This window comes from Macrotis lagotis, chromosome 6 (assembly GCF_037893015.1).
Source record: "Macrotis lagotis isolate mMagLag1 chromosome 6, bilby.v1.9.chrom.fasta, whole genome shotgun sequence".
Taxonomy (NCBI): Eukaryota; Metazoa; Chordata; class Mammalia; order Peramelemorphia; family Peramelidae; genus Macrotis; species Macrotis lagotis.
In genome coordinates, this window is record NC_133663.1 from 168968693 (window position 1) to 168988544 (window position 19852).

General features: G+C 34.3%; 1 long non-coding RNA gene across 2 annotated transcripts; it reads left to right on the top strand.

The window, feature by feature from the left end:
* The first annotated feature begins 11022 nt into the window (after positions 1 to 11022).
* On the top strand, positions 11023 to 19383 carry LOC141491248 (uncharacterized). Of its 2 annotated transcripts, XR_012469538.1 has the most exons (6): positions 11023 to 11067; positions 11304 to 11324; positions 11556 to 11579; positions 11787 to 11810; positions 18773 to 18864; positions 19242 to 19383. It is a non-coding gene; the product is annotated as an uncharacterized LOC141491248 (long non-coding RNA). The 2 variants fall into 2 exon arrangements; XR_012469539.1 differs by lacking the exon at positions 11304 to 11324 and having other exon boundaries at positions 11038 to 11067.
* Positions 19384 to 19852: the final 469 nt, after the last annotated feature.

Sequence of the window (19852 nt, forward strand, 5' to 3'; positions counted from 1 at the left end):
AACTCTCTGAGGAGAACAAATCCTTCAGACAAACAATAGAATTCAGGGAGATTGATGAATTTACCAGAAATCAGGAATCAATACTTCAAAACCAAATAAATGAAAAATTAGAAGAAAATGTGAAATATCTCATTGAAAAAACAACTGATATGGAAAACAGACTTAGGAAAGATAATTTGAAAATTACTGGAATACCTGAAAGTCATGATCAGGAAAAGAGCCTTGACATCATTTTCAAAGAATTACTACAGGAAAATTGCCCTGATATTCTAGAAGCATAGGGCAAAATAGAAATGGAGAGAATCCACCGATCCCCCAGAGAAAGAGATCCCAAAAAACCAACCCCTAGGAATATTATAGCCAAGTTCCAGAACTCCCAAGTCAAAGAGAAAATATTACAAGTAGCCAGTTCAAATATCGTGGAGCTGCAGTCAGGATCACACAGGACTTAGCAGCAGCTACATTGGAAGCTCGTAGGGCTTGGAATATAATATACCGGAAGGCAAGAGAGCTTAGAATGCAGCCAAGAATGAACTACCCAGAAAGGCTGAATGTCCTCTTCCAGGGAAAAAGGTGGACTTTCAGTGAACCAGGGGAATTTCAAAGGTTCCTTTTGGAATGGCCAGAGCTGAACAGAAGGTTTGATCTTCAGATACAGGACTCAGGTGAAGCGTGGAGATTGGAGGAGAGGGGGGACATATGAGGGACTTAATGAGGATGAACTGCATGTATTCCTGCATAGAAAAATGACACTGATAATACTCATATGAACTTTCTCAGTTAATACAGCAGGTAAAGAGAGCTTTTATAGTTGAAGAACAGTAGAAAGCTGAATTTGAAGATAGAATATGGTGTAAAAATGGAGTCAATAGAAAAAAAAAGGGAAATGGAATGGGAGAAAGAAAAAGGAGAGGGGGAATAGTCCAAGATATTTCACATAAGATTTTTTTTTATTACAATGAGCTATTGCAATGATATGGAAGGGGGGAGGCAAGGGGGAATGAGGGAAACTTTGCTCTCATCAGAGCCTTCAATAATATTTTTTTCCTTTTCTTTTTTCTATCCTCATCAGCCCCAAGCCAAGAACCTGAATGTAACTGTTGCTAAATAATCTTTCTTTCCTTTCTCCTTGTAGTCCCTGAACATTGTCTGTCATTTTAAAGTTCTTCGTCATTTATGGTCTTAAATAGAGCATGAGGAAGAAGTACTCCATCCTCTTGAATATAAATTACCCTTATCCTCCAATGAAATTTCTTGGGATAAAAGAACTATTACCTTAAATAATACTTTTTTTCCTTTCTTTTTTCTATCTTCAACAGCCCCAAGCCAACAACCTGAATGTAAGTAACACTTTCTAAATCATCTTTCTTTCCTTTCTCTTTGTAGTCCCTGAACATTGTCTCTCATTATAAGCTACTTGGCCATTTATGGTCTGAAATAGAGCATAAGGAAGAACTATTACATCCTCTTAAATAGAAAGTACCTTTATGCACAACTGAAATATCTTGAGATACGTAGGACTGTTACCTTAAATAATACTCTTTCCTTTTCTTTTTTTCTACCCACAGCAGCCCCAAGCCACCCTCCTAAACGTAAGTATCTGTCCGTTACTAAAAAATCTTTCTTTCTTTTCTCTTTGTAGTCCCTGAATATTGTCTCTCATTATACACTACTTGGCCATTTATGCTCTTAAATAGAGCAACATAAATTGCCCTTTTCCACAAGTGAAATAACTTGAGATACATAGAAGTATTGCCTTCAATAATATTTTTTTCCTTTTCTTTTTTCTATCCTCATCAGCCCCAAGCCAAGAACCTGAATGTAACTGTTGCTAAATAATCTTTCTTTCCTTTCTCCTTGTAGTCCCTGAACATTGTCTGTCATTTTAAAGTTCTTCGTCATTTATGGTCTTAAATAGAGCATGAGGAAGAAGTACTCCATCCTCTTGAATATAAATTACCCTTATCCTCCAATGAAATTTCTTGGGATAAAAGAACTATTACCTTAAATAATACTTTTTTTCCTTTTCTTTTTTCTATCTTCAACAGCCCCAAGCCAACAACCTGAATGTAAGTAACTCTTTCTAAATCATCTTTCTTTCCTTTCTCTTTGTAGTCCCTGAACATTGTCTCTCATTATAAGCTACTTGGCCATTTATGGTCTGAAATAGAGCATAAGGAAGAACTATTACATCCTCTTAAATAGAAAGTACCTTTATGCACAACTGAAATATCTTGAGATACGTAGGACTGTTACCTTAAATAATACTCTTTCCTTTTCTTTTTTTCTACCCACAGCAGCCCCAAGCCACCCTCCTAAACGTAAGTATCTGTCCGTTACTAAAAAATCTTTCTTTCTTTTCTCTTTGTAGTCCCTGAATATTGTCTCTCATTATACACTACTTGGCCATTTATGGTCTTAAATAGAGCAACATAAATTGCCCTTTTCCACAAGTGAAATAACTTGAGATACATAGAAGTATTGCCTTCAATAATATTTTTTTCCTTTTCTTTTTTCTATCCTCATCAGCCCCAAGCCAAGAACCTGAATGTAACTGTTGCTAAATAATCTTTCTTTCCTTTCTCCTTGTAGTCCCTGAACATTGTCTGTCATTTTAAAGTTCTTCGTCATTTATGGTCTTAAATAGAGCATGAGGAAGAAGTACTCCATCCTCTTGAATATAAATTACCCTTATCCTCCAATGAAATTTCTTGGGATAAAAGAACTATTACCTTAAATAATACTTTTTTTCCTTTTCTTTTTTCTATCTTCAACAGCCCCAAGCCAACAACCTGAATGTAAGTAACTCTTTCTAAATCATCTTTCTTTCCTTTCTCTTTGTAGTCCCTGAACATTGTCTCTCATTATAAGCTACTTGGCCATTTATGGTCTGAAATAGAGCATAAGGAAGAACTATTACATCCTCTTAAATAGAAAGTACCTTTATGCACAACTGAAATATCTTGAGATACGTAGGACTGTTACCTTAAATAATACTCTTTCCTTTTCTTTTTTTCTACCCACAGCAGCCCCAAGCCAACCTCCTAAACGTAAGTATCTGTCCGTTACTAAAAAATCTTTCTTTCTTTTCTCTTTGTAGTCCCTGAATATTGTCTCTCATTATACACTACTTGGCCATTTATGCTCTTAAATAGAGCAACATAAATTGCCCTTTTCCACAAGTGAAATAACTTGAGATACATAGAAGTATTGCCTTCAATAATATTTTTTTCCTTTTCTTTTTTCTATCCTCATCAGCCCCAAGCCAAGAACCTGAATGTAACTGTTGCTAAATAATCTTTCTTTCCTTTCTCCTTGTAGTCCCTGAACATTGTCTGTCATTTTAAAGTTCTTCGTCATTTATGGTCTTAAATAGAGCATGAGGAAGAAGTACTCCATCCTCTTGAATATAAATTACCCCTTATCCTCCAATGAAATTTCTTGGGATAAAAGAACTATTACCTTAAATAATACTTTTTTTCCTTTTCTTTTTTCTATCTTCAACAGCCCCAAGCCAACAACCTGAATGTAAGTAACTCTTTCTAAATCATCTTTCTTTCCTTTCTCTTTGTAGTCCCTGAACATTGTCTCTCATTATAAGCTACTTGGCCATTTATGGTCTGAAATAGAGCATAAGGAAGAACTATTACATCCTCTTAAATAGAAAGTACCTTTATGCACAACTGAAATATCTTGAGATACGTAGGACTGTTACCTTAAATAATACTCTTTCCTTTTCTTTTTTTCTACCCACAGCAGCCCCAAGCCACCCTCCTAAACGTAAGTATCTGTCCGTTACTAAAAAATCTTTCTTTCTTTTCTCTTTGTAGTCCCTGAATATTGTCTCTCATTATACACTACTTGGCCATTTATGCTCTTAAATAGAGCAACATAAATTGCCCTTTTCCACAAGTGAAATAACTTGAGATACATAGAAGTATTGCCTTCAATAATATTTTTTTCCTTTTCTTTTTCTATCCTCATCAGCCCCAAGCCAAGAACCTGAATGTAACTGTTGCTAAATAATCTTTCTTTCCTTTCTCCTTGTAGTCCCTGAACATTGTCTGTCATTTTAAAGTTCTTCGTCATTTATGGTCTTAAATAGAGCATGAGGAAGAAGTACTCCATCCTCTTGAATATAAATTACCCTTATCCTCCAATGAAATTTCTTGGATAAAAGAACTATTACCTTAAATAATACTTTTTTTCCTTTTCTTTTTTCTATCTTCAACAGCCCCAAGCCAACAACCTGAATGTAAGTAACTCTTTCTAAATCATCTTTCTTTCCTTTCTCTTTGTAGTCCCTGAACATTGTCTCTCATTATAAGCTACTTGGCCATTTATGGTCTGAAATAGAGCATAAGGAAGAACTATTACATCCTCTTAAATAGAAAGTACCTTTATGCACAACTGAAATATCTTGAGATACGTAGGACTGTTACCTTAAATAATACTCTTTCCTTTTCTTTTTTTCTACCCACAGCAGCCCCAAGCCACCCTCCTAAACGTAAGTATCTGTCCGTTACTAAAAAATCTTTCTTTCTTTTCTCTTTGTAGTCCCTGAATATTGTCTCTCATTATACACTACTTGGCCATTTATGCTCTTAAATAGAGCAACATAAATTGCCCTTTTCCACAAGTGAAATAACTTGAGATACATAGAAGTATTGCCTTCAATAATATTTTTTTCCTTTTCTTTTTTCTATCCTCATCAGCCCCAAGCCAAGAACCTGAATGTAACTGTTGCTAAATAATCTTTCTTTCCTTTCTCCTTGTAGTCCCTGAACATTGTCTGTCATTTTAAAGTTCTTCGTCATTTATGGTCTTAAATAGAGCATGAGGAAGAAGTACTCCATCCTCTTGAATATAAATTACCCTTATCCTCCAATGAAATTTCTTGGGATAAAAGAACTATTACCTTAAATAATACTTTTTTTCCTTTTCTTTTTTCTATCTTCAACAGCCCCAAGCCAACAACCTGAATGTAAGTAACTCTTTCTAAATCATCTTTCTTTCCTTTCTCTTTGTAGTCCCTGAACATTGTCTCTCATTATAAGCTACTTGGCCATTTATGGTCTGAAATAGAGCATAAGGAAGAACTATTACATCCTCTTAAATAGAAAGTACCTTTATGCACAACTGAAATATCTTGAGATACGTAGGACTGTTACCTTAAATAATACTCTTTCCTTTTCTTTTTTTCTACCCACAGCAGCCCCAAGCCACCCTCCTAAACGTAAGTATCTGTCCGTTACTAAAAAATCTTTCTTTCTTTTCTCTTTGTAGTCCCTGAATATTGTCTCTCATTATACACTACTTGGCCATTTATGCTCTTAAATAGAGCAACATAAATTGCCCTTTTCCACAAGTGAAATAACTTGAGATACATAGAAGTATTGCCTTCAATAATATTTTTTTCCTTTTCTTTTTTCTATCCTCATCAGCCCCAAGCCAAGAACCTGAATGTAACTGTTGCTAAATAATCTTTCTTTCCTTTCTCCTTGTAGTCCCTGAACATTGTCTGTCATTTTAAAGTTCTTCGTCATTTATGGTCTTAAATAGAGCATGAGGAAGAAGTACTCCATCCTCTTGAATATAAATTACCCTTATCCTCCAATGAAATTTCTTGGGATAAAAGAACTATTACCTTAAATAATACTTTTTTTCCTTTTCTTTTTTCTATCTTCAACAGCCCCAAGCCAACAACCTGAATGTAAGTAACTCTTTCTAAATCATCTTTCTTTCCTTTCTCTTTGTAGTCCCTGAACATTGTCTCTCATTATAAGCTACTTGGCCATTTATGGTCTGAAATAGAGCATAAGGAAGAACTATTACATCCTCTTAAATAGAAAGTACCTTTATGCACAACTGAAATATCTTGAGATACGTAGGACTGTTACCTTAAATAATACTCTTTCCTTTTCTTTTTTTCTACCCACAGCAGCCCCAAGCCACCCTCCTAAACGTAAGTATCTGTCCGTTACTAAAAAATCTTTCTTTCTTTTCTCTTTGTAGTCCCTGAATATTGTCTCTCATTATACACTACTTGGCCATTTATGCTCTTAAATAGAGCAACATAAATTGCCCTTTTCCACAAGTGAAATAACTTGAGATACATAGAAGTATTGCCTTCAATAATATTTTTTTCCTTTTCTTTTTTCTATCCTCATCAGCCCCAAGCCAAGAACCTGAATGTAACTGTTGCTAAATAATCTTTCTTTCCTTTCTCCTTGTAGTCCCTGAACATTGTCTGTCATTTTAAAGTTCTTCGTCATTTATGGTCTTAAATAGAGCATGAGGAAGAAGTACTCCATCCTCTTGAATATAAATTACCCTTATCCTCCAATGAAATTTCTTGGGATAAAAGAACTATTACCTTAAATAATACTTTTTTTCCTTTTCTTTTTTCTATCTTCAACAGCCCCAAGCCAACAACCTGAATGTAAGTAACTCTTTCTAAATCATCTTTCTTTCCTTTCTCTTTGTAGTCCCTGAACATTGTCTCTCATTATAAGCTACTTGGCCATTTATGGTCTGAAATAGAGCATAAGGAAGAACTATTACATCCTCTTAAATAGAAAGTACCTTTATGCACAACTGAAATATCTTGAGATACGTAGGACTGTTACCTTAAATAATACTCTTTCCTTTTCTTTTTTTCTACCCACAGCAGCCCCAAGCCAACCTCCTAAACGTAAGTATCTGTCCGTTACTAAAAAATCTTTCTTTCTTTTCTCTTTGTAGTCCCTGAATATTGTCTCTCATTATACACTACTTGGCCATTTATGCTCTTAAATAGAGCAACATAAATTGCCCTTTTCCACAAGTGAAATAACTTGAGATACATAGAAGTATTGCCTTCAATAATATTTTTTTCCTTTTCTTTTTCTATCCTCATCAGCCCCAAGCCAAGAACCTGAATGTAACTGTTGCTAAATAATCTTTCTTTCCTTTCTCCTTGTAGTCCCTGAACATTGTCTGTCATTTTAAAGTTCTTCGTCATTTATGGTCTTAAATAGAGCATGAGGAAGAAGTACTCCATCCTCTTGAATATAAATTACCCTTATCCTCCAATGAAATTTCTTGGGATAAAAGAACTATTACCTTAAATAATACTTTTTTTCCTTTTCTTTTTTCTATCTTCAACAGCCCCAAGCCAACAACCTGAATGTAAGTAACTCTTTCTAAATCATCTTTCTTTCCTTTCTCTTTGTAGTCCCTGAACATTGTCTCTCATTATAAGCTACTTGGCCATTTATGGTCTGAAATAGAGCATAAGGAAGAACTATTACATCCTCTTAAATAGAAAGTACCTTTATGCACAACTGAAATATCTTGAGATACGTAGGACTGTTACCTTAAATAATACTCTTTCCTTTTCTTTTTTTCTACCCACAGCAGCCCCAAGCCAACCTCCTAAACGTAAGTATCTGTCCGTTACTAAAAAATCTTTCTTTCTTTTCTCTTTGTAGTCCCTGAATATTGTCTCTCATTATACACTACTTGGCCATTTATGCTCTTAAATAGAGCAACATAAATTGCCCTTTTCCACAAGTGAAATAACTTGAGATACATAGAAGTATTGCCTTCAATAATATTTTTTTCCTTTTCTTTTTTCTATCCTCATCAGCCCCAAGCCAAGAACCTGAATGTAACTGTTGCTAAATAATCTTTCTTTCCTTTCTCCTTGTAGTCCCTGAACATTGTCTGTCATTTTAAAGTTCTTCGTCATTTATGGTCTTAAATAGAGCATGAGGAAGAAGTACTCCATCCTCTTGAATATAAATTACCCTTATCCTCCAATGAAATTTCTTGGGATAAAAGAACTATTACCTTAAATAATACTTTTTTTCCTTTTCTTTTTTCTATCTTCAACAGCCCCAAGCCAACAACCTGAATGTAAGTAACTCTTTCTAAATCATCTTTCTTTCCTTTCTCTTTGTAGTCCCTGAACATTGTCTCTCATTATAAGCTACTTGGCCATTTATGGTCTGAAATAGAGCATAAGGAAGAACTATTACATCCTCTTAAATAGAAAGTACCTTTATGCACAACTGAAATATCTTGAGATACGTAGGACTGTTACCTTAAATAATACTCTTTCCTTTCTTTTTTTCTACCCACAGCAGCCCCAAGCCAACCTCCTAAACGTAAGTATCTGTCCGTTACTAAAAAATCTTTCTTTCTTTTCTCTTTGTAGTCCCTGAATATTGTCTCTCATTATACACTACTTGGCCATTTATGGTCTTAAATAGAGCAACATAAATTGCCCTTTTCCACAAGTGAAATAACTTGAGATACATAGAAGTATTGCCTTCAATAATATTTTTTTCCTTTTCTTTTTTCTATCCTCATCAGCCCCAAGCCAAGAACCCAAACGTAAGTAACTATCTGTTGCTAAATAATCTTTCTTTCCTTTCTCCTTGTAGTCCCTGAACATTGTCTGTCATTTTAAAGTTCTTCGTCATTTATGGTCTTAAATAGAGCATGAGGAAGAAGTACTCCATCCTCTTGAATATAAATTACCCTAATCCTCCAATGAAATTTCTTGGGATAAAAGAACTATTACCTTAAATAATACTTTTTTTCCTTTTCTTTTTTCTATCTTCAACAGCCCCAAGCCAACAACCTGAATGTAAGTAACTCTTTCTAAATCATCTTTCTTTCCTTTCTCTTTGTAGTCCCTGAACATTGTCTCTCATTATAAGCTACTTGGCCATTTATGGTCTGAAATAGAGCATAAGGAAGAACTATTACATCCTCTTAAATAGAAAGTACCTTTATGCACAACTGAAATATCTTGAGATACGTAGGACTGTTACCTTAAATAATACTCTTTCCTTTTCTTTTTTTCTACCCACAGCAGCCCCAAGCCAACCTCCTAAACGTAAGTATCTGTCCGTTACTAAAAAATCTTTCTTTCTTTTCTCTTTGTAGTCCCTGAATATTGTCTCTCATTATACACTACTTGGCCATTTATGGTCTTAAATAGAGCAACATAAATTGCCCTTTTCCACAAGTGAAATAACTTGAGATACATAGAAGTATTGCCTTCAATAATATTTTTTTCCTTTTCTTTTTTCTATCCTCATCAGCCCCAAGCCAAGAACCCAAACGTAAGTAACTATCTGTTGCTAAATAATCTTTCTTTCCTTTCTCCTTGTAGTCCCTGAACATTGTCTGTCATTTTAAAGTTCTTCGTCATTTATGGTCTTTAATAGAGCATGAGGAAGAAGTACTCCATCCTCTTGAATATAAATTACCCTAATCCTCCAATGAAATTTCTTGGGATAAAAGAACTATTACCTTAAATAATACTTTTTTTCCTTTTCTTTTTTCTATCTTCAACAGCCCCAAGCCAACAACCTGAATGTAAGTAACTCTTTCTAAATCATCTTTCTTTCCTTTCTCTTTGTAGTCCCTGAACATTGTCTCTCATTATAAGCTACTTGGCCATTTATGGTCTGAAATAGAGCATAAGGAAGAACTATTACATCCTCTTAAATAGAAAGTACCTTTATGCACAACTGAAATATCTTGAGATACGTAGGACTGTTACCTTAAATAATACTCTTTCCTTTTCTTTTTTTCTACCCACAGCAGCCCCAAGCCAACCTCCTAAACGTAAGTATCTGTCCGTTACTAAAAAATCTTTCTTTCTTTTCTCTTTGTAGTCCCTGAATATTGTCTCTCATTATACACTACTTGGCCATTTATGGTCTTAAATAGAGCAACATAAATTGCCCTTTTCCACAAGTGAAATAACTTGAGATACATAGAAGTATTGCCTTCAATAATATTTTTTTCCTTTTCTTTTTTCTATCCTCATCAGCCCCAAGCCAAGAACCTGAACGTAACTATCTGTTGCTAAATAATCTTTCTTTCCTTTCTCCTTGTAGTCCCTGAACATTGTCTGTCATTTTAAAGTTCTTCGTCATTTATGGTCTTAAATAGAGCATGAGGAAGAAGTACTCCATCCTCTTGAATATAAATTACCCTTATCCTCCAATGAAATTTCTTGGGATAAAAGAACTATTACCTTAAATAATACTTTTTTTCCTTTTCTTTTTTCTATCTTCAACAGCCCCAAGCCAACAACCTGAATGTAAGTAACTCTTTCTAAATCATCTTTCTTTCCTTTCTCTTTGTAGTCCCTGAACATTGTCTCTCATTATAAGCTACTTGGCCATTTATGGTCTGAAATAGAGCATAAGGAAGAACTATTACATCCTCTTAAATAGAAAGTACCTTTATGCACAACTGAAATATCTTGAGATACGTAGGACTGTTACCTTAAATAATACTCTTTCCTTTTCTTTTTTCTACCCACAGCAGCCCCAAGCCAACCTCCTAAACGTAAGTATCTGTCCGTTACTAAAAAATCTTTCTTTCTTTTCTCTTTGTAGTCCCTGAATATTGTCTCTCATTATACACTACTTGGCCATTTATGGTCTTAAATAGAGCAACATAAATTGCCCTTATCCACAAGTGAAATGTCTTGAGATGCAGAGAACTCTTGCCTTCAGTAATATTTTTCCCCTTTTCTTTTTTCTATCCTCAGCAGCCCCAAGCCAACAACCTGAACATAAGTAACTGTCTGTTGCTAAATAATCTTTCTTTCCTTTTTCCTTGTAGTCCCTGAACAGTGTCTCTTATTATAAACTACTTGGCCATTTATGGTCTTACATAAAGCATAAGGATGAAGTACTCCATCCTCTTGAACACAAATTACCCTTACCACAACTTAATTTTCTTGAGCTACATAGGTCTATTACCTTAATTAATTCTTTTTCCTGTTCTTTTTTCTATCCTCAGCAGCCCCAAGCCAACAACCTGAACATACGTATCTGTCCGTTACTAAATAATCTTTCTTTCTTTTCTCTTTGTAGTCCCTGAATATTGTCTCTCATTATACACTACTTGGCCATTTATGGTCTTAAATAGAGCAACATAAATTGCCCTTATCCACAAGTGAAATGTCTTGAGATGCATAGAACTCTTGCCTTCAATAATATTTTTCCCCTTTCTTTTTTCTATCCTCTGCAGCTCCAAGCCAACAACCTGAACGTAAGTAACTGTCTGTTGCTAAATAATCTTTTTTTCCTTTCTCCTTGTAGTCCCTGAGCATTGTCTGTCATTATAAAGTTCTTGTTCATTTATGGTCTTAAATAGAGCATGAGGAAAAACTACTCCATCCTCTTGAACATAAATTACCCTTATCCTCCAATGAAATTTCTTGGGATAAAAGAACTATTGCCTTAAATAATACTTTTTTTTCCTGTTCTTTTTTCTATCTTCACCAGCCCCAAGCCAACAACCTGAACGTAAGTAACTGTCTGTTGCTAAATAATCTTTCTTTTCTTTCTCCTTGTAGTCCCTGAACATTGTCTCTCATTATAAGCTACTTGGCCATTTATGGTCTTAAATAGAGCATAAGGAAGAACTATTACATCCTCTTAAACATAATGTACCTTTATGCACAACTGAAATATATTGAGATACATAGGATTATTACCTTAAATAATACTCTTTCCTTCTCCTTTTTCTATCCTCAGCAGCCCCAAGCCAACCTCCTAAACGTAAGTAACTGTCTGTTCCTAAACACTCTTTCTTTCCTTTCTTCTTGTAGTCCCTAAACGTTGTTTCTCATTATACACTACTTGGCCATTTATGGTATTAAGTAGAGCAGCATAAATTGCTCTTATCTACAACTGATATGTTTTGAGATACTTGGAACTATTGCCTTAAATAATACTTTTTCCCCCCTTTCTTTTTTCTGTCCTCAGCAGCCCGGAACCCTCCTCATAAAAGTAAGTAACTCTTTCTAAATAATCATTCTTTCCTTTCTCCTTGTAATCCCTGATCATTGTCTCTCATTATAAACTTCTTGGCCATTTATGGCCTTAAATAGAGCATAAGTATGAACTACTCCATCCTCTTGAACATAAATTACTCTTATCTAACAATGAAATTTCTTGAGGTACATAGGACTATTACCTTAAATAATACTTTTTCCTTTTCTCTTTTCTATCCTCAGCAGTCCCAAGCCAGCAATCTGAAAATAAGTTACTGGCGTTCCTAAACAATCTTTCTTTCCTTTCTTCTTGTAGTCCCTGAACTTTGTCTCTCATTATAAACTACTTAATCATTTATTGTCTTAAATAGAGAAACATAAATTGACCTTTTCCCCAACTGAAATTTCTTAAAATACATAGGATTATTACCTTGAATAATACTTTTTCCTTTTCTTTTTTCTGTCCTCAGTAGCCCTTAGCCAACAATGTGATCCTAAGTAATTGTCTGTTCCTAAACAATCTTTCTTTCCTTGGACATAAATTGCTTCAACTGAAATTTCTTGAGATTCATGGAACTATTGCATTAAATAATACTCTTTCCTTTTCTTTTGTCTATCCTCATAGTCTCAAGCCAACAACCTTCTGCGTTTGAACCTAAGTAACTGTCTATCCCTAGAGTCTTTCTTTCCTTTCTACTTGTAATCCCTGAACAAGGTTTCTAATTGTAAACCCTTTGATCATTCATGATCTTATAGAGCAAGACCCATAAATAGAGTATAATGAAAAACTAACCCACCCCCTTGCATATACATTACCCTTATCCATAGGTGAAATCTCTAGAGGTTTAGAGAACTATTGCCCTAAACATTACTCTTTCTTTTTCTTTTATCTCTCCTCAGAAGTCCTAAGCCAACTACCTGCTGAATTTGAATGTAAATAGCTATCTGTTCCTAAACAATTTTTCTTTTCTTTCTCCTTGTAGTCCCTGAACTTTGTCTCTCAATTCAAACCAGTTCACCATTTATGATCTTAAAAAGCAATAAAAATCTCAAGATCACCGTCATGTTTTCAATGAAATGTTCTCTGTTCCTGATTCTGTCTCTCTCTGTCTGTCTATCTGTCTGTCTCTCTTTCTCTGACCTGTCTGTCTGACTCTATATTTCTTTCTTGTAAGCATCTTTTTTTTTCAGCTATGGAAGAGGGAAAGAAAGAAACATAGTATCAGAAACTCGGAGTCAAATCCTTTTGCAAAAAATTTCAATCTGAAGAACAAAATAAAGAAATGCAAAGCCTCCTTATTTCTTAAAAAAATAATCTTTCTCAGACTTACCCTCGGATCCATTCACACCACTGAATGCAAGGAGACAGAGCAAAAAGAAATAGGAAGATTGGCAAGATTTTCCTAGTTTCTCTCTGTCCTTGAATTGAGAGCATCAATTTGGATTATTTTTTGTTAATTGCCTTCCTTGTTTTCTTTAATATTAGACTAGTAGTGGGATCAAGTAAGTTCATATTACTTTTCAGACTCTGAACTGGAAAAAGCAATGTGAATTAGTTTCCATTATTTGTTTTTTGGGATCTTCTTCTTAGTAGACAAAAGATCTCTTGGGAAATAAAAAGGGCCTTATGCTTGCCTTTCAACTAACTTTGAAAGCTTCATTTAGAACGACCAAGTTTGAGGAGTGCATGATGCCAAAGAAATGCATCAGAAATGTTAGCATAATTTTACTATTTTTTTATTGAATAACATTTTTTTCTAGCTTAATCTTACTGCTTTATCCTTGGGTACTTTTTTCAGTTAATTCTATTGGCATGGTTACCCCCCATTATTTACCCAAAAGATGATAAGCTATTTTTTAGCAGTTTAATCACAGTGACATATAATTTTCTGCTCCTTTTGTGTTTATTTTCTTTACTTCATTCTCCCTTATTCAATATGCTATGACATCTTTGAAATGAATGGGTTGAGTTCTGAGTTTTATTCCAATTCAATTCTATTTCATTCACTTTTCAAACATCCTATATTTAATGTTATAAAAGTTTCAAACTAGATAAGATGAATTCTTTGTTTTATGATTGGATATGTACCTTCTGACTAAGAGGATGCTTGGGTTTCTGAAAGAATTCCATTGGAGTTCATCCCCTTGAATATATTGTCTTGATACAGATCTGAAATCTCTTGAGATCCATAGGATTCTTGCCCTAAACATTAATCTTTCCTTTTCTTTTTTTCTACTCACAGAAATCCTTTCCTTATGTGATTTAAGTAATAGGGCTATCTCTAAAAAGTCTTTCCTTTTTCCTTTTACTCTCTGGATATTGTACCCAATCACTTGGGCATTTATGTCTTAAAAATGAACACCTGTAGTCAGAGGGTAATGATGAATTAATAGCATGGTTGTTAAAATGTATTATTCTTTCTTGACATGACATAGTTTTCTTTTTCTAATATGGAATATCCTGGAGCAAAAATTTCAAAGAAATGAAATGTTCTCATCTGTCTATATCTTTCTCTTCCTCTTTTTGTCTGTTTTATGTGTGTATGTGTTTGTGTGTTTGTACGTGAATGTGTGTGTGTGTGTATGTAGGCCTTTAAAGAAATATCTCTTAGCAAGAGAAAAGGGAAAGAAAGGAATGTAGTAACAATAACTCAAAAGGTTAACTTTTTTAAATAATATTTTTCATTTGAAGTACAAAATAAGCAAATGCTGCCTCCAGGTCATATTTTTCACCTTTATGCAAAACCTTCCCACTTTTTCTAAAAAGAAAAAAAGATGCATCTCAGTCCTAGCCTCAAACTTAGTCACATACCTGGCCTTAGAGAAAGAGAGCAAAAAGAAATAGGAAGATTGGCAAGCTGTTTCTAGCCTTTATCTGCCCACAGATTGAGAATGAATTTACCTTGACTTGTATAGAATTGCCTTTCTTGTTGATTCTTTTAATATGAGGTCATATAAGTCCAAATTAGCATCCTTTTTGCTGACTTTACATTGTGATTAGTTTCTATCATTTATCTTTTGTTCTTCTGTTCACTAGGTAAAAAGATCTATCAGGGAAATAAAAAAGTTTGATTCTTATACTTCAACCAACTTTGAAAGTATCATTTAGAATAGATCAATGAACTCAAAAGTTGTTCTAAATCACACATTGTTAGCCAAATTTTATTAGTTTTTAGGTCAATAATATTTTTTGTAGTTCAATTACAAGTGCTTTTACTATGTCTTCCAAGTACTTTTTTTTAATAGATTCAATTCCCTTTTGTTAAACCTATTATTTACCTAGAATTCAAAAAGTGATAAATTATCTTGTAGTATCATCACAATAAATGTTCTGAGATCAGGCTGATCATAATATGATTTTCCTCCCCTTTTATATTTTTTTCCTTTATTTCTCATACCTCTTGTGTTTAGTGTTAGGAAAACTTGGCAATAAATGGAATGAATTCTGCATTTTTTAACTGGATATGTAAACTCTGGCCGCATAATGGCTTCCATTCCTGATAGGATTCCTTTGGCATCTTTAAGTGTAAACAACTCTTATTCCCAGCTGAAAATTCTATAGATACATAGAACTATTGCCCTATTATAATTTCCTTTTCTTTTTTTCTACAAACAGAAGCCCCAAGCCAACCTGCTGTATCTAAACATAATTGACATGTCTGTCCCTAAACAGTCACTCTTTCCTTTTTCCTCTTGGACCTAGACCATATTTCTCAGTCAGCATCCATGCTCCTAAAGTTCAGTTCCAAGAAACAGAGGATAATGATGAACTAACAGAGTAGTCAAGTTAAAAAGCATTATAATCTCCCAGATAATGTCATATAAAGGCATAAAGGCATATTTTTGCCTTTTCCATTAACTACTATCAAAAATTTCAAAATTACTTTGTAATATTTAATGAAATGCCCTCTTTATTTTCTGCACTTTGTATTCTTTTCTCTTTCTGTCTTTCCTTTCTTCTTTTCTATCATTCTCTCTCATTTCCTCACCCTCTCTTTGATTTTGAGTGTTTTATAGAGAAAGGAAAGGAAGAAATATAATACCAGGGATGCAAAAATAACAAATACCTATTCATAAATCTTGTATCTAAAACACAAAATAAATAATGCTACTTCTGGTCATGTTTTTCACTTTTATGCAAAGTCACTTCTGCTATCTATAGACCAGTGGTCTGAGAAGGTTTTCAATGTCAAATACAATTATTAACAATGTCAGTAAATTATGGAATTATATTTTTCTAGTTCGGGCCTACTGCTTCAAACTATTTCAATTAATTCTTACTTGCCACAATTACCCAAATTATTTATGAAGGATTGAAACTATGATAAATTATCTTCTATCTTTTATCATGGTTATGAGAAGAGTTATGAGATCAGGTTAATCAAAATAATATCTAATTTTCCATCCCTTTTGTCTTCCCCCACCCCTGCATTTCTCCTGCCTCCTGTAGTTATAATGTTATGACAGTTTTGAAATGAATGAAATGAGTTCTGGATTTTATGACCGACTATGTAAACTCTGGTCACATAGTGACTTCTTTTTCTGATAGAATTTCTTTGGGGTCCTTGAACATAGATTGCCCATATCAATTTCTGAGGTTCATAATGACTCTTTTTTTATTCTATACACAGAAGCCCCTAGTCAATAATTACATCTGAACATAAGTTGCAGTTTATCTTAAACTGATTTTCATTCCTTTCTTTTGTAGCCTCTAGTGCTTCTTTCATAGAAGAGAATACTTGATCATTTAGGGTTTTCCATATGACTATCTATAAACTAAGGGTATCATCATTTTAAAATTCATTATTCTCCCTTGCCATAGCATAAGCCTCATTTTCCCACCATAGAATTTTCCATATCAAAAAAAAGTTGGGGTAGGTGGCACAGTAAATACAGCACCGGCCCTAGAGTCAGGAGGACCTGAGTTCAAATTCAGCCTCACACTTTTACTAATTACTTAGCTGTGTGACCTTAGGTAAGTCATTTAATCCCAGTGCCTTGTAAAAACCTTTAAAAAAAAGAGTCACTTTATCATCTTCAGTTAAAGGTTGTCTGTTTCTATATTTTTTCTTTTTGTATATATCTCCCTCTAGATCCTCACTCTCTCTTTTCCCTCCTCTACCTCTATATTTTGTTCTCTCTTTTCTCTTTCTCTTCTACTTGATATTTGAAAAAAATGGTTTTTTTTCATAAAGTACAAGGAAAGGGATATCATATGAGGAACCCAAAATGATAAAGGTCTGTTCAAAAACTTTGTATTAAAAACACTACATTCTGGCTATATTTTTTATTTTGGTGGTCAAGGCAATGGAGGGGGGGGGTTAAATGACTTGCCCAAGGTCCCACAGCTAATAATGACCATTATTAAGTGTCTACATATTTTTCACTTTTTCACACACTGTGAAAGAACCCTAATCATACCTAACCTCAAATCTACTCACATCACTGACTGCAGGAAGAGAAGGCAAGAAGAAATAGTAGGATTGACAAGACATTCCTAGTCTTTCTGTATCCCTGGATTAAGAGAATCAATTTGGATGAATTTTTTAATGTCTTTCTTATTGGTTTTCTTAATATAGGGCTAATTGTAATATTAGTCCAAATTACCATCCTTTTTCAGACTCTGAACTCTGAAAAACATTTGAAGTATTTTACATTATTTAACCTTTGTGTTCTTCTTCTTAGCAGATGAAAGATCTGACAGATGGTCTGAGTAGGTGCTCAATGCTAAAATAAAAACAAAAATATCTCAAATTGTTAATGAAATTTTACTAGTTTTTGTTGAGTGACGTTTTGCTAGTTGAATAATACTGTTTCAACTATGTTCCCTAGGTACTTTTTTAAAACTAATTCTATTGACATCATTGCCTAGGAATGAAAAGATGCTAAATTATCTTATATCACGATCACAACAGGAAGATCAGGTTGATCACAATAATACCTAATTTTCCATTTCTTTTGTTTCTATCCTTCATTTCTCATACCTCCTGTGGATAATGTTATGACAGCTTTGAAATGAATAGGATGAGTTTATGGAGTTTATGACCAAGTATGTAACCCATGGTCAAGTGAGAGGGCTTATAATTCTGATGTAATTCCATTAGGACCCTTGAATATAGATTGTCCTTATCTACAACTGAAAATTCTTGAGATTCATAGCATTCTTTCCCTAAACATAATTTTTTCTTTTTTTTTAATTACAGAAGACCCTAGCAAGCAAGATGGAATAAAATGCCATAAGTTACAGTCTTTCTCTAAACCTTTTTCCTTTTAGCCCCCAAGTCCTTTTCTCACATTATAGACCATCTTGAAAGTTGAGTACCCATAAACAGTGGATACTGATGTACTAGGAGTGTGAAGATGTCATAATACATTATTTTTCTCTTGTCATGCGTAGTTCTCATTTTTCCACTAGAGAATTTCCCAGATCACAAAACCAAATTTACTTTGTTGGCTACAGTGAAATACTGTATTCTCTGATTCTGTCAGTCTGCCTGTCTGTCTGACTCCCTCTGTCTCTATCTCACTGTGTGTGTGTGTGTGTGTGTGTGTGTGTGTGTGTGTGTGTCCCTCTCTCTTTTATATCATAGTCACAATAGATGTGAAATCAAGTTGATTACAACATCATCTAATTTTCTATCCATTTTGTCTCTTATTTCCTTCACTTCTCATACTTCTTATATTTAATAAATTTGACAGCTTGGAAATACGTGGGATGAATTCTGCATTTTATGGGTGGATATATAACTTCTGATTAAGTGGATGCTTGTTGTCTTGATACAACTCCACTGGGATCCATCCTCTTGAACATGTATTGCACTTATCCGCCACTGAAAACTCTTGAGCTTTATAGGACATCTGTCCTAAACATCACTCTTTCCTTTTCTTTTTCTATCCATAGCAGCCCTGAGCCAATAATCTGCTTTAGCTGAATGTAAATCTGTCGTTAACCAATCTTTCTTTCATTTCTCCTTGTAGTAAAAGACATTGTCAAGAATTCCATGCAAAGGACGCATCACAAAAAGACTTTCAGAAGATCCAGGAATGTCCCGGGTAGCCGGGGGCAAAAGGTAATAATCATCTCTCTTCTCAATAATCCAAAATCTAGGTTTTATTATATATTTACTGCTTTCCCATTTTGTGTTATCAGTTAAATACCGAATTCTCTTCTGTTCCATTTCCTTTGATTTGCTTCATTTCACAGTAAATTCATCCAACATGAGTTGTTCATCTTTGCTTTGTACTAGGCTTCTCACTGATTGAGAGATCCCTGATGAAAAATACTTCACCAATAACCTTTTGTTTTACTCATAACATTTTGCATCTTCTATTGTTACTCATCCCTACTTAGATCCTTTCCATCAGTTTCCATTTCAGTAAAGCCTGACTACTCTGTTATCATAGAGAAAGGTTCAAATCTAAGTCTTTTCTTCCATTCTTGTTTCAGGGTTAAAGGTTGAATAAGAAGATGAATATGAGAACGACATCATGAAAATCCTTCAGTACCCTAGGATATTAGGATGTTAGTGAGGACATCTTGATACTTCTCATTCTTGTATTGAAATGCAAATAAACTAATCAGCATCCAAGCTTTGCTTCTCCTGGGTTTTTGTACATCTGGACATTAAGGATATTTAGGGAACAGAAGTATAGCCTGAGATACTTGTAACTTGGTTGCCTTCAGAATATTCTACAACTGTAAAGCCCTCTGGTTCCTAAATTTATGCATTCCCACAGAAAGGTAGGGGGCAGCTAGGTAGTGCAATGTGTGAACTTGGACACGTCAGGTAAACACCTATCTGCTTCACTTCCTCATCTGTAAAGTAAGGACATAGTGGACAAGAAATGGCAAAGCAGTAAAAGATTAAAGCACTGGATCTCCATTAAGTATCCAAAACAATTCACCAGTGGAAAGCTAAAGGATTCACATGAAGGATCTAGGAACAAGGGCAGGGAGGGAATGAGGGAATGGAAAAGGCTTTCAGAACAAATGATATTCCCTGAATGTGTTAGTAGAGTGAGTCAGACAAAATCAAGTCTCAGTCATCAGAATGGACA